Here is a 12,493-nt window from a genome sequence, read left to right as displayed (position 1 = left end):
AGGGATCTTTTTGTTTTGTTTTGTTTATTCATGTACTTCAAGTATCTAAATTACGTCTACTACACAGTGGGCACTCAAATTTACTGACTGATGAATAGACGAATGTAGTTTCATTCACTTAGCTTTAACTTTCCATGTCACCCAACACATACAGGCTGTGGGAACTCACACAAGTTAATTAACCTCTCTGAATAAAATGGGGATAATTGCACCTGATTCACTGGATAGTGTCATGAATTAAATGGGATTATGTATTGAAGGCATTTAGCACACTGCCTGGCATGGAATAAGAATGCACTATGAGCTACCAACATAAAAAACGTAAGCAAATGTGAACCTCATTTCAGGAGAGTGCCAAATTCTATTCAAGATAAAACATTTCTGGATCTCTCTCCTGAGTTGTAACTGAGAGCTCAGACCCTCATAATTGCGAAAGATACTTTTTCCCAAATACATTACCGTGCTATAACTTATAAACCTGAAGTTTACAATGTTCCAACTTGCCACTTCTTGTCTCAAAGAATTTTGTGTCATCTGCAGACTTGGAGATCTCATCCTTCATTTATTTTTCTTCCAGAATATTAAAAGAAAAAAATCTTAAATAATCCATTCCAACACTAATTCCTAGGATCTGATTATTGGTTCTTATCCTTACAGACAAGTAATCATTTATTACTTCCTCTTGTTCAAGTCACAGACAGACAGACTTGGGATTCACTCCCACCAAGGACTATCCCCAACTTCTGGCCTTTCTGGGGAAAGGGACAGATTTGGAGGAAGATTCCAAACTCACCCCTGTTTCACCATTCTCATAAGCCTGAGCTTCTTACAGATAACAGGAGACCGCAGAGTAACAACAGTGGGTTTCATCCCCCTGGGGCAGTTATGCACACTAACAACTTGAATTGTGTACTAGACACAATACCAATGAAGATAGAAGATACCAACGCAATAGAGCATGGTTTGAAAACAGTTATAGAAACAATCAATGCAAAAACAGCCTGCTATGAATTGACTATGTGAATGCTCAGGAATGCAGAATAAAGGACCAAAAGAAAACAAGAACTATAAGGATGAATTAGGCTCCAGTCTTTTAGTTCTGCAGAAGTAGTTGCAGGGACCTTGAATGTTCCCCCTTCTCTTAGTTAGGACACCAACTTAAGATAGCTTAATCCAAAAGAGACAATTATTGAAATGAGAGAGACATATCTTAAGGAACCCTTGGGTAGTGGGGCCTCTTAAAGGGCTGAAACCTGTAAGTGGAAAGCTTTCAGAAGCCAAGGAAGTGTTTGTTCTCTTAGTCTCTCATCTCTCTCCTCTCTTCACAAAGTTATTATTTTTTTTCCCATGCCTACCTATTGTCTCTACTTCTCAACATGCTGAAAACGGCTGCCCCCGAGGTCCCTAGTTTATATCATCTCACTTCCAGTCACTGCAGAAACTAACACCACTGCCTCCGAATCCAAATGTCAAACTCCTGTGATAGAGAATTGAATTGCTCCAGCTTGGGTTAGATACATTCCTCTTTCTTCCCTTCCCCTCACCTGCCTCTTCCAATCAATAGTGGCCCAATCAAACATGGCTGACTTGAGGAGGACAGTAGTGCACTTCCAAGGGTGTATGACAGTGTTGACTTCTGAGGGATTAGGGTTGCTGTAAGCTATACGATTATCCAAAAATTTTCTACTCCACTGTCCTCACCCCAATTCTCAGAACTCTGTGGTCCCTTGAACTCTTTCTTCATGAGCTCTCTGAGTGCCTCATCGTGGAGTGGAAGAATGACAGTTTTCAGGTCCTGAGTTAAAATTTCCACAGCTCCTTCTTCCAAATTCTTGGCTGTAGTCCATCCATATTATAGCAGGATCTTAATCATACCCTGAACCTCCTGCCTGAAGTTCAGGCATTGAAGGAGGCTGGCAATATTTCCTTTCCCTTACCTTGTAAAGGAAGTTTCAGGTAAAAAGTGACAGGAACTACACCAGCCACTGAGTATATAGAAAGCAGATACAGTCATTCCCCTTCACTAGTAGAAGGGAAGACAAAAAGATCAAAACATTGCAAAACAATGTAAGAAGCACAATCGTGGTAAGAGAAGTGACAGCACAAAGAAAAGAATCACCAAATCAGGCTAATATTTTTATTTTAAAAAAGCCGTTATCCTTAGAAAGCAGCAAAGGGAAAGCAGCAGTGGCTGGCATTTTGTGGGTAAAAAGTATACAAAAGTTCAACCAAGCAAAATTAAATGTAATTAAATAAAATGGTTTGTCTACAACGTGACTTGTGATTGCATGACTGAATTCTCTCTTTGCATATTAAAGAACTCTGTGGAAAAGAAAACAGTTAAGACTTAGCCTTGGTAAAGGACATGAGCCTTAGTATTCCCTCCAAGTTTAAATTGATAGACAATTTTTGGTTCATTTAATAAAGAAGTTTAACAATACATCTTTTGAATGAGTTAAGTATAAGTTAACCAGAAATACTCATGCTTGGCAATAATTTCGTTCATAAAGTAATTTAGTTTTGTCAAGGGTGTTGCTAATTTAAACAAGATGACCTACCCTGCACATGACATTCTTGCATGACTTGGAGATTCTTGGCTAATAGCATCATAATTTCTAAAGAATATTCCAGAAGAAACACACATAGTAGTGACACTATCATAACAGGCTCCACAGCCATCACTCACCAAAGCTATCCTGGCACCTCCACCCTTTCATTCAGAAAACAGCCTCTGGAAGGAAAAAAAAAAGGAGTGACGGGGCTGAGGGAGTAGGCAGAACAAATAGTGAAAAACTGAATATCTGTGTTTCTCAGAATCACCACTTATCCTTTGTCGTTGTAGCAAAAGTCTTAATTTATTATATTATCTTTTCTTTTATGTTGTCTTGGGTGAGACTCATTTCCATCTTTCCCTTTGAGTCATGTGGAATGGCTACTAATGGGAATGATGACAACACAGTATTGAGTCATATAGTCAAGAGGGAAAGAAAAGCTCCTGCAGCCATTATTATTTCTCCAGATGCCACAGCAGAGTTAAAGTAGCAATGGTTATAGATTATAACTGCAGGTCCTTTCCTGACAGCAATGGCAAAGTTAAACAGAGAAAATCAACAGACAACTATGTACCAAGTGTTTCTTCTGTGAGATACACAGATACACAGTAGGGAGTTATTATCTTCCTGTCTTCAAGAAATTGACAAGCCAGTTCCACATTCAAGTCAAAAACGTATGAAAATTTACAATACAAAACCTTGGTTAGGTTCACCAATGGCAGTAAGGAAAGAATTTATTGAAGGGGCAATAGAGATTTAAATTAGTAGGATACATCAGAGTATACAAAATTTTCAACAGCATAGTCTAATATCCTGACAATCAATCTGAGAAACTGGTGCTGTTATCTCTCTTTTATAGATGAGGGGTCAATGGCTCAGCAAGTTCAAATGTCACTTTCTCACAGTCACAGTAACGAGGCAGCCTCCCTGATATTTTCATTCGTATGTGGTCATTGGGTTACTGTGCTATCTTTAGACAGAACTAAGATTCTGAAGATCAGAAGAGGGGGTGGGTTGGAGTGATCTCCCTTGATGTGTACAGGCGTTGCCAGAATCAAGCAAGTAGAAAAGAAGCAAGACACCAGACACGAACCTAGAACTCTGGCTTTTGGTCCGTAGAAGCAGAAACTTTTATACCTTTGGGTCTCGTTGTCTTGATCCTATTCTTCAAGGAGGATGCAGACTCCTGATAAGTGGTGTAGAATACACCTACTGCAAAGTGGTGGCCAGGAGCTCAGATGGGACACTGCCAACCAGCCTCAGAGGGCAAACATTTTGTAAGCCTTACAATCTTGATTCATGGTATTCTCTGGGTCTGTTTGTTTGCTTTCCCTTTTGTGCCCTCTCCCAAACCCAACCTTCAACATCTCATCGAAACATGCTGTTCCTCTCTCAGTGGAGTTACAGAGAACAAAGAGGAGTCATCTGTCCACCTCTGTATCGCTGAGACATTCATGCTGGTAAAGGTGGTGGTATCTTAGGTGAAGGTGAGTCTTAGCTAGGTCTACCTACTATTCTCAAAGTGAAAATCTCTCTCTATAAATAACGGGAATGGTTGAGATAATTTTACTATTAGTGAAGGCAGTAGTTTCCTGACTGTCAGATAGGTTAGCAAGTAACAAAGTGGTGTCTCAATCTTCAGTCTTCTGTCCTTTAACATCACTATTCTTTCTATTGCCATACCCACCTGAACACAGAAGAGGAACAACACGTAACAGTGCTCTTCATGAGGTGGGGACATGACTGATTAGTTAACAATCCTCAGAAAAATCAGTAGGGAATTCTTGATCCATGAAATAAAATCTATCTGGATATAATCAGAGAAGTAAGAATGCGATTAGAATGTCATGACCCCACAAGAAGGTGAGTTTCAAGATGGCAGCAGCCAGAAATATCGAATGCTGAATTTACTCATGGCTTCTTTTTTCAAAGTGCTCATAAGTCTCTTTTGTGTCTCTCAATTCTATCTCTTCCATTAGAAGACATTGGAGTTTAAAACTCCTGCCACCCAACCACCACATCTGTTACTCACTTGGTGTGATTACAAAGACAAACATTCTACAATTCACCCACACACATCAAGTCTTTCTACTTGACAGCCACAGTTATATGCCATTTGTGGTTGTTAACTAAGACATGCTAGTGCAGTCCCCTGGGTCCTCAGTCTTTTCAAGGAGTCTTGCAACTTCTATGCAACTAACCACTAAAGGAGTTTGGGTTTGCCTCCATCGGTACATCACCAAAAATTAAACTTTAAATTTGTCAGTGTTGTAACTGTTGACCCGCTCTTTAGCAAACGTGACAGGAACAGATATATTGCACAGTTTGAAACCAATGACTAATATGAAATTTTGGAGTATTTATGCAAGCCGTCACTTCACATTAGTGGAAACATTTGAGTTTGAACCTACCTTGTATACACTTATAAAAACCATAAGAATAACCTCAAAGATATTTGTTTCCCACAATGATCTACAAGTAACTCTGCTTTGATAAAGATGACCTGAAAAATTTAAAAAATTTAAAATTTAAGAAAAAGAACTGTTTTTAAAGAAGCATTTAGGTTATAAAATTACAAGATGGTTTTTGAGAATCAACTGGTTCTGAGGGCAATTCTAAGAGAATGACTTTAAATTCTGTGAGCAAAGGAAGCATCAGTAGAGTAAGTGTCTAGTTTTCCAAGGTGACTATTTTCAGGGGTACAATCCCAGCTTGTCTTTATAGGTTTTGACGTGCTGCCATTTAAAAGTTACACATACCTATTATTCAAATAAAATACACTCAAATATTTCAGCAATAAAAGGTGCCAACTTTATTGCCTTCAAAGCAATACAATTTTTTAAAATATACCGAGATGTTATCAGTTTTTATCTTGGGGTGGAGGATAGAGTGGGGTTATTGTGATTTTTGTTTCCTTTGTGGTTTTCTGTATTTTCTACATTTTCCACATTGAGAATGTGTTTCTTTTATAATTAGGAAAAAAGTAACAACTATCTGTAAAGTAAGCTTATTCACATTGTACTCTGGGGGTGTTAAGCACTACCATTTCTCTTTCTGAGAAAAACCAAAATTTCCTTTCAGAAGGAAAAAATAAGGTTTATGTAAGGATTATATAACCAGACTCTGGTTGGCACCCTATTGAAAGAATTTTCTTTGAGTGACTTTTATGATCCAAAATATTAATTCCACATATTTTAATTTTCTCTGCTCTGGGTGGCACATTAATTTTCCTCTCATTGACTTCCAAAGCGTTCTGTGCATGGACAAGCTATCCAGGGAATGAAACTGAAACCTGGCCCAGCAGGCATTCAGCATCTTCTGTCACGGTTCTCTTCATTGTTTGCATAGCACAGAATTCCTTTTGGCCAGGAAAGCACTTGTTTATTAAATTTTTCTTAAAATGCCCGTAGGTTTAAATTAAGGAGGACTTCCTTTAGAGAAAAAGCATGCAGGGGATTTTCATAACACAAAGCGTTTGAGAAAAATAGTCAGAGAGTTTTTACCCATCCACTTGTTTCACTCATTCGGAATAATGTTACTTGTTCAATTTGGGACATCGGCAAGCCTTTTCTTTGTCTTTTTTAAGGTTCTTTTTAAATGGATATCTGTTGAAAATTATTCTACATGTTTGTGATGTGATTAAAAACCCAACTTTTTCACTGCCTTAAGGACTTTCCTCTTTATTCCTATTGACATTGGCTCTGCTGGTTCAGATAACAATATAAAACCTGATTTAACTGTCGTATATTGATAAGTGAGAGTTAAAAGTTAGATTCGTCTGGTTTCATAGTTTTTCTCCAGCTCCATAAGGAACTATTATTAGGGAATCAATGAGCACTATTTCCCTAGATGTATGATTCAATATTTTTCCCTCTAACGTACATTGTATTACCAGCATGACACCAGCTAGACATGAAAATGTGATTTTGCCAGTGGATATTAATTCAGTAGTAAAGCAAAAGTAAATAAAACATTTTCCCATGTCAGGGCCAGCCCCATGGCTGAATGGTTAGTTCCATGCGTTCTACTTAGACAGCCCAGGCTCACAGGTTTGGGTCTAGGTACAGACCTACTCCACTCATCAGCCATGCTGTGGCAGCATCCCACAAACAAAGTAGAGCAAGATTGACACAGATGTTAGTTAGGGGATAATCTTCCTCAAGCAAAACAAAGGGGAGGATTGGCAACAGGTGTTAGCTAAGGGCAAAACTTCCTCACACACACACACAAAAATTTCCCATGTGGTTCTTGATTAGACAATAGCTGCTGAGCTTTAGTTGACTATGTTTTAAGAGCAATTCACCTCAACTATATTTTCTTTAAGTACATGGACATCAACCTGCATCTAAACAGCAAGTATGAAATGTATCAGTTAAGAAAGTATTAGTAGCCTGAGTGCCTGCTTGATTATGTGAAAATTGCAACTTCACCTCACTTTACTAGATTTCTACTCATAGATATTATCTAGATGTAAATATCCATATGCAAAAAATGAAGAAAATATAAGAGATATACCCACTGTGGTATCATTTCCTTATGACAGAGTTTTTAAAAGTTAAGACAGAATTCTTCCAAATCATTTCTCTGGCTTAGTTGGTGTGCTCAAGGTTCTGAAGTGGGTTTTTGTTTTTCTTTTGTTTTGTTTTTTAATTTGTGGCATCACAGATTTTAGAAACAATTTCCAAGTCACTAAGAGAAAAGGGCCAAACAACTTACTTGAGGCAGCTGCTAGGAGCCTTGTGCTTCTCTGGGTGAGCTACACACACATTGACAACAGAACTGCCTTGTGGTAAGAGTCTAGGAGAAGGGTCTTATCTTATCCTTCGGGCCAACAACATGGAAAATGCCTCACTTGGCCCTCTAGAGGCTGTCCAGTTACTCATAAATCCAGACCAATTTGTTTATGAAGGGATTACCAGAAAGCATGTTAACATTCTACGGGTTTATAACCTACCTCCCATGCCCCCAATTTACCTCTCTGCTTTATGAGACATCCTGTCCTTGGAGTTATAGGGGACTTCCACCAGGCAGATGATATTATACATAAGTACACTGGAGCTCACTGAACAGCATGGTACCAGGGAATAAGAAACTGCTACAGTTTCACAACATGTATTAAAAACAGTACTTTTAGGTTCCCTTTTCTCTGTATCTTTATCAAGAGATCCAAAATATTGCTTTCTTTTGGTTGAGATATTTTAAAAATATTTTATCATTATTATGTTACCACTTTGTAAGTGTAACGAAAAAGGAAGAATTGTATGTGGATTCATAGGCATCTTGGTTCCTTAAATAACAATACGTTAAAAAGAAAAAAAACAGAAAGAAAACTTCCAAAAGCATTTTAAAGTATTGAAGAAACTTACAGTTGAATGAGTGGTACGGCGATTACTTTATTGAGAATGTCTACAATGTTAAGAATTTGCTTTTAATTTCCGTGGATAAGAAGACCCATTATGTTATGAAATTACTTCCAAAAGATGTAGGAATTGGATTTGTACAGATTTACTCTGGAGTTTAAAGGTTATCTCTACTTATTCTTATGAAAATTATTTGATAATGTTTTTGTTTTGTTTTGTACGCTAAACATGCCAACAAAACCACTCTCTTCTGTCCCACCAAGTCACATCTCCAAGAATTGCTTCTAATCACAGCTGATTAGGGTGGTGTACCAATTTTTTGCAACAGCTTACTTGCTATTAGCCAAATCTGGATTTTGGTTCACATTTTAATGTTATTTTCAGTTCATTTAAATTTCAGAAAATTAATATGGACAATAAAACTATAAAAGCAACGAGCTTTCTTTTCTCCTGGACCCATTTGTCATTGGTTTGACCTCGATCACAACTATTCTACAACAAATATGCATCAGTTGCCTACAATGTGCCAAGCATTATGCTAGACATTGAGGAAATGATATGACCAAGAAGAATATTATCTCTAGTCTACCTACAATCTAACAAGACTAACTGCTATTCAAACAACAATAAACAAAATTAATGGATTCTATGAAGAAATGAATAATACTATGGTATCCTATAAGGGAGAATTAATATTAATGGGGTTTTAGGAAAGGTTCTCTGGAGGAAATTATAGTTAACCTAAGATCTAATAGCAGTTGTCTTCCAATATTTGTTTTCCCTTATTCCATGGTAATAGAACTTTGCCTGGACAGATCGGGATTCAGAATAAAGACTCTTTGCTTTCTTTGCAGCTAAATGAAGTCAAATGACTAATTTCTGGAAAATGAAATATCGATAGAACAATGTATGGAACTTTGGGGTTGTACCCTTAGAAGGAAAGTACATGACTCACTTTTCTTCACTTTCTGCTGTCTGGAATTTGGTCATGGCAATAGGACATCCTGGAGAATGCGAGTAAAGGAACTCTATGGGGATAGGAAAGTAACAAGAAAAGAAATGGGTCTCTGATGATATTCAGAGCATAGCAGCCATACCAACTTAGAGAGAAAATTCAATCTTGTTTAAATCACTCTTATTTTTGTTCTCTGTTACACACAGCTGGACATATATCTTAATACTTTCTTGAAAAAGAGGCTAAGTAAACCAGAAGAAGAGAACAAGGACAGCATTCCAGACAAACGGATAATTGTGCACAACCCATTCAAGGAATTAAAATTGTCCATATGACTGGTATAGAAACAGAAAGCAGTAGATTTGTCAAGATGAAGCTGCAGAGGTGCTACAGTAAGTTGTTGTAGTAATATCCTCCAATTTGTTCATGCCTCTGGGTACTCACTCCAAGCCTGACCGTGTGATTTGCTTTGGCCAGTTGGACAATATCAAACACAATATTAGCAAAGCCTTGAAAAGTGCTTATGCATTGGGGTTTGCTCTCTCATGTCTCTCTTTTGAAACCTGAGACCACTACCTGTAAACAAGCCTGGGCAAGCCTGTTGGAAGATGAGAAACCATGTGGAACAGAAATGTACTGTCCGAGCTGGGTCCCCTTAGACCAAGCAGCCTGCAATGGCCAGACACACGGGTGAGGCTGTCCTGGACTATCTAGCCTTCACAAAGCTGCCAGGTGACCTCAGAGATCTGCCAAAACAGCCCAGGTCAGAAATGTGTAGCTGACCTAGAATTATGAGCAAATAAATTATTGTTTTAAGCTGCTACGTTTTGGGATGCTTTGTTACACAGCCAAAGGAAACTGATAAAAGTAGAATATATGGGATGTTATAGTTATTATTCATTCATCCAGTATGTATTAAGCATTAACTCTGTACAGGCAGTATGCTGGAGTAGGCACTGCCCCGTGTTCCAAGTGGGCAGTGGAGATGCAGCAGTGTACAAGACACAGGGTCTCTGCTGTCACAGATCTTACCTGCTTATTGGCTATACTAAAAATGTGTCATAAAGATAAGTAGAAAACTATTAAAAGTCTTTAAAGCTAGGGATCAATTGATTTGATCTGCATTTTTAAAAGATTTTTCCAATTACAATGTGGAGGATGGATTGGAAGTTGTAAGTGTGTATACTGAAAGACCAGTTAGGAGGCTGATGCAATAGTCAGTGAGGGATAATTGTAACTTAGACTAAGGTGATATCAGTGGACACAGAAGAGAGATTAGCTAGTTAAGATGCAGAAAGAATAGGATTTGGTAACTGATTAAAACTATGGAGTGAGGAAAAAGGATGATCAGGAAAACTAACAGGTTTCTAGCTTGAGCAAGTCATCAATAAATAATAGTGCTATTTACTGAGGTACAAAACATGAAAAGTAGAGAAAGTCTATGTAATAAAGATTGTGAATTTAGATTTGAAGATTTGAATTTGAAATGCTCATGAAATATTAAAGTAGAATCGAAAAGGCCAACATGTGGGATCTCCCAGTAGCATAGTGATTAAGTTCACATGTTCCACTTTAGTAACCCGGGGTTTACCAGTTTGAATCCTGGCCACAGACCTACACAGTGCTCATCAAGCCATGATGTGGCAGCATCCCATGTACAAAATAGAGGAAGATTAGCACAGATGTTAGCTCAGTGACAATCTTCCTCAAGCAAAAAGAAGAAGATTGGCAACAGGTGTTAGCTCAGGGCCAATCTTTCTCATCAAAAAAGGGGCAGAAATGTGATTCTGGATCTCCATGAGACACCTAGTCTACATATATGAATTTGGAAATACTTGGCATAGTGATGGAAATTAAAGCCACATAGGAGATTGCCTAGGGAGGGGACAGTGTAAATGAGGTGAAAGGAGGACCTTGGACAGAACTCAGAGGAATGACAACACTTAATGGTTTATTAGAGAAGGAAAATCTAGCTAAAAAGATTGAGAAGAAATAGCCAGAAAAATGGCAACCTGGAATGTGTCTTCACATGGAAAAAGAGGGAAAAGAGTATTTTAAGAAAAGAATGATCAACTCTGTTGAATGTTGCTGAGTGGCTAAGTTAGCTGAGGATGGAAAAGGATCTTTTGGATAGAGTAACTGGAGACCATCGGTGAGATTAGTTGGAACTGCTTCAGAGGAGCACTGGAGTCGGAAGCCTGAATGGAGTGTGTTGAGAAGCCAGTAGAAAGTAAGGTAAGAGTGACAGTGTACACAATTCTGTGAAGAAGCCAGGCCGTAAAGAGGAGGAGAAAGAATGTAGCTACACAGGGGAACATGGGGCCAAGGAATGGCTTAAATATTGACATACTTAAATGTTGATGAGAAGGAGCCAGTAAAGACAAAGAGGTTGAAACTATCGATTAAAGTAGGGATGAGATTCAGGCATGTTTCATAGGAATCAGAACACTTTGTTTGGTAACAGCGGAGAAAAAGGAGAGGATGGAAGCAGATGCAGAAAGATTTGCAAATTTGGTGGAAGTTGAGAGAAATCTTATATGATGGTTTCTCTTTTTATGTGTCTAATACAGGAGGTAAGTTCACGTGCTAATAACAAAGAAGTGGAGGAGCAGGGGCTGGAGGATTTAAGGAGAGGAAAGAAAGTTTGGAATAGTCGTTGTGGAAAGTGGGAGAGCAAACCGAGTTGGAAGACCTGATAAGAGTGCCGAGCCCTGTTGAGAGCCAAGTTGACTTTGTGAGCATGGATTTACATTAGCACCTTGTGAGCTGACTCACCTGAGGAGGATCATGGGGTTTATCTTGAGTTGGAGGCTTTCCAGGTGAATGCAGCCCACAGGCAAAGGATCAAGGGAGTCAGAATATCAGAAAGACCATAATTGAAATATAAGGGAAAGGAATCTAATCTAAGCAGGACAGTGATAGACGTGAAAGCAGGAGGAGACTGATATATCCGGAGAAAGAAGAGAGATCAATGGGCTAGGGAGCCGAATGAGATAGAAACGTCATGGCGGACAGCGAAGCAGAAAGCCTTGAAGTGTAGGAGGAGGTAGCAGATAGACATTAGGGTGGCCCCCAAGATGCCCAACTCCTGGTGTTCACGCCTTTGTGTGATCCTCTTCCCTTGAGTGTGGGCAGGACCTTGTCTTGCTCCTAACCGACAGAGTACAGCAAAGGTGATGGGATATACGTGATTACATGTACATGATTACATTACACAAGAGTGGAATGGCCATGTTGAGAGACATTCTCTCTCCCTTGTTGGCTTTGAAGAAGCAGCTGACATGTTGTGAGCTGACCTGTGTTGAAGGCCATGTGACAAGCAACTGAAAAGGGTCTCTGGCCAGCAGTCAACAAGAAACCGAGGCTTGCGGTCCAACAGCCTGTAAGAAACTGAAGGTTGCCAACAACCAAATGAGCTTGAAAGTGGATCGTTCCCTACTCTTGCCTTAGTTGAGACTGGAGCCCCAGCCAACACCTTTACAGCAGCGCTGAGATACCCAGAAGCCAAGCCTGTACTCTTAACTCATAGAAACTACGAGATAATAAATGTGTTTTGTGTTAAGCTGCTAGGTAAGTTTGTGATGACATTGTTACAAAGCAGATATAACGAATAGAAAGGATTAGTC

The sequence above is a fragment of the Equus przewalskii genome, chromosome 2, assembly GCF_037783145.1.
Source record: "Equus przewalskii isolate Varuska chromosome 2, EquPr2, whole genome shotgun sequence".
Taxonomy (NCBI): Eukaryota; Metazoa; Chordata; class Mammalia; order Perissodactyla; family Equidae; genus Equus; species Equus przewalskii.
This window is presented reverse-complemented; position numbering follows the sequence as displayed.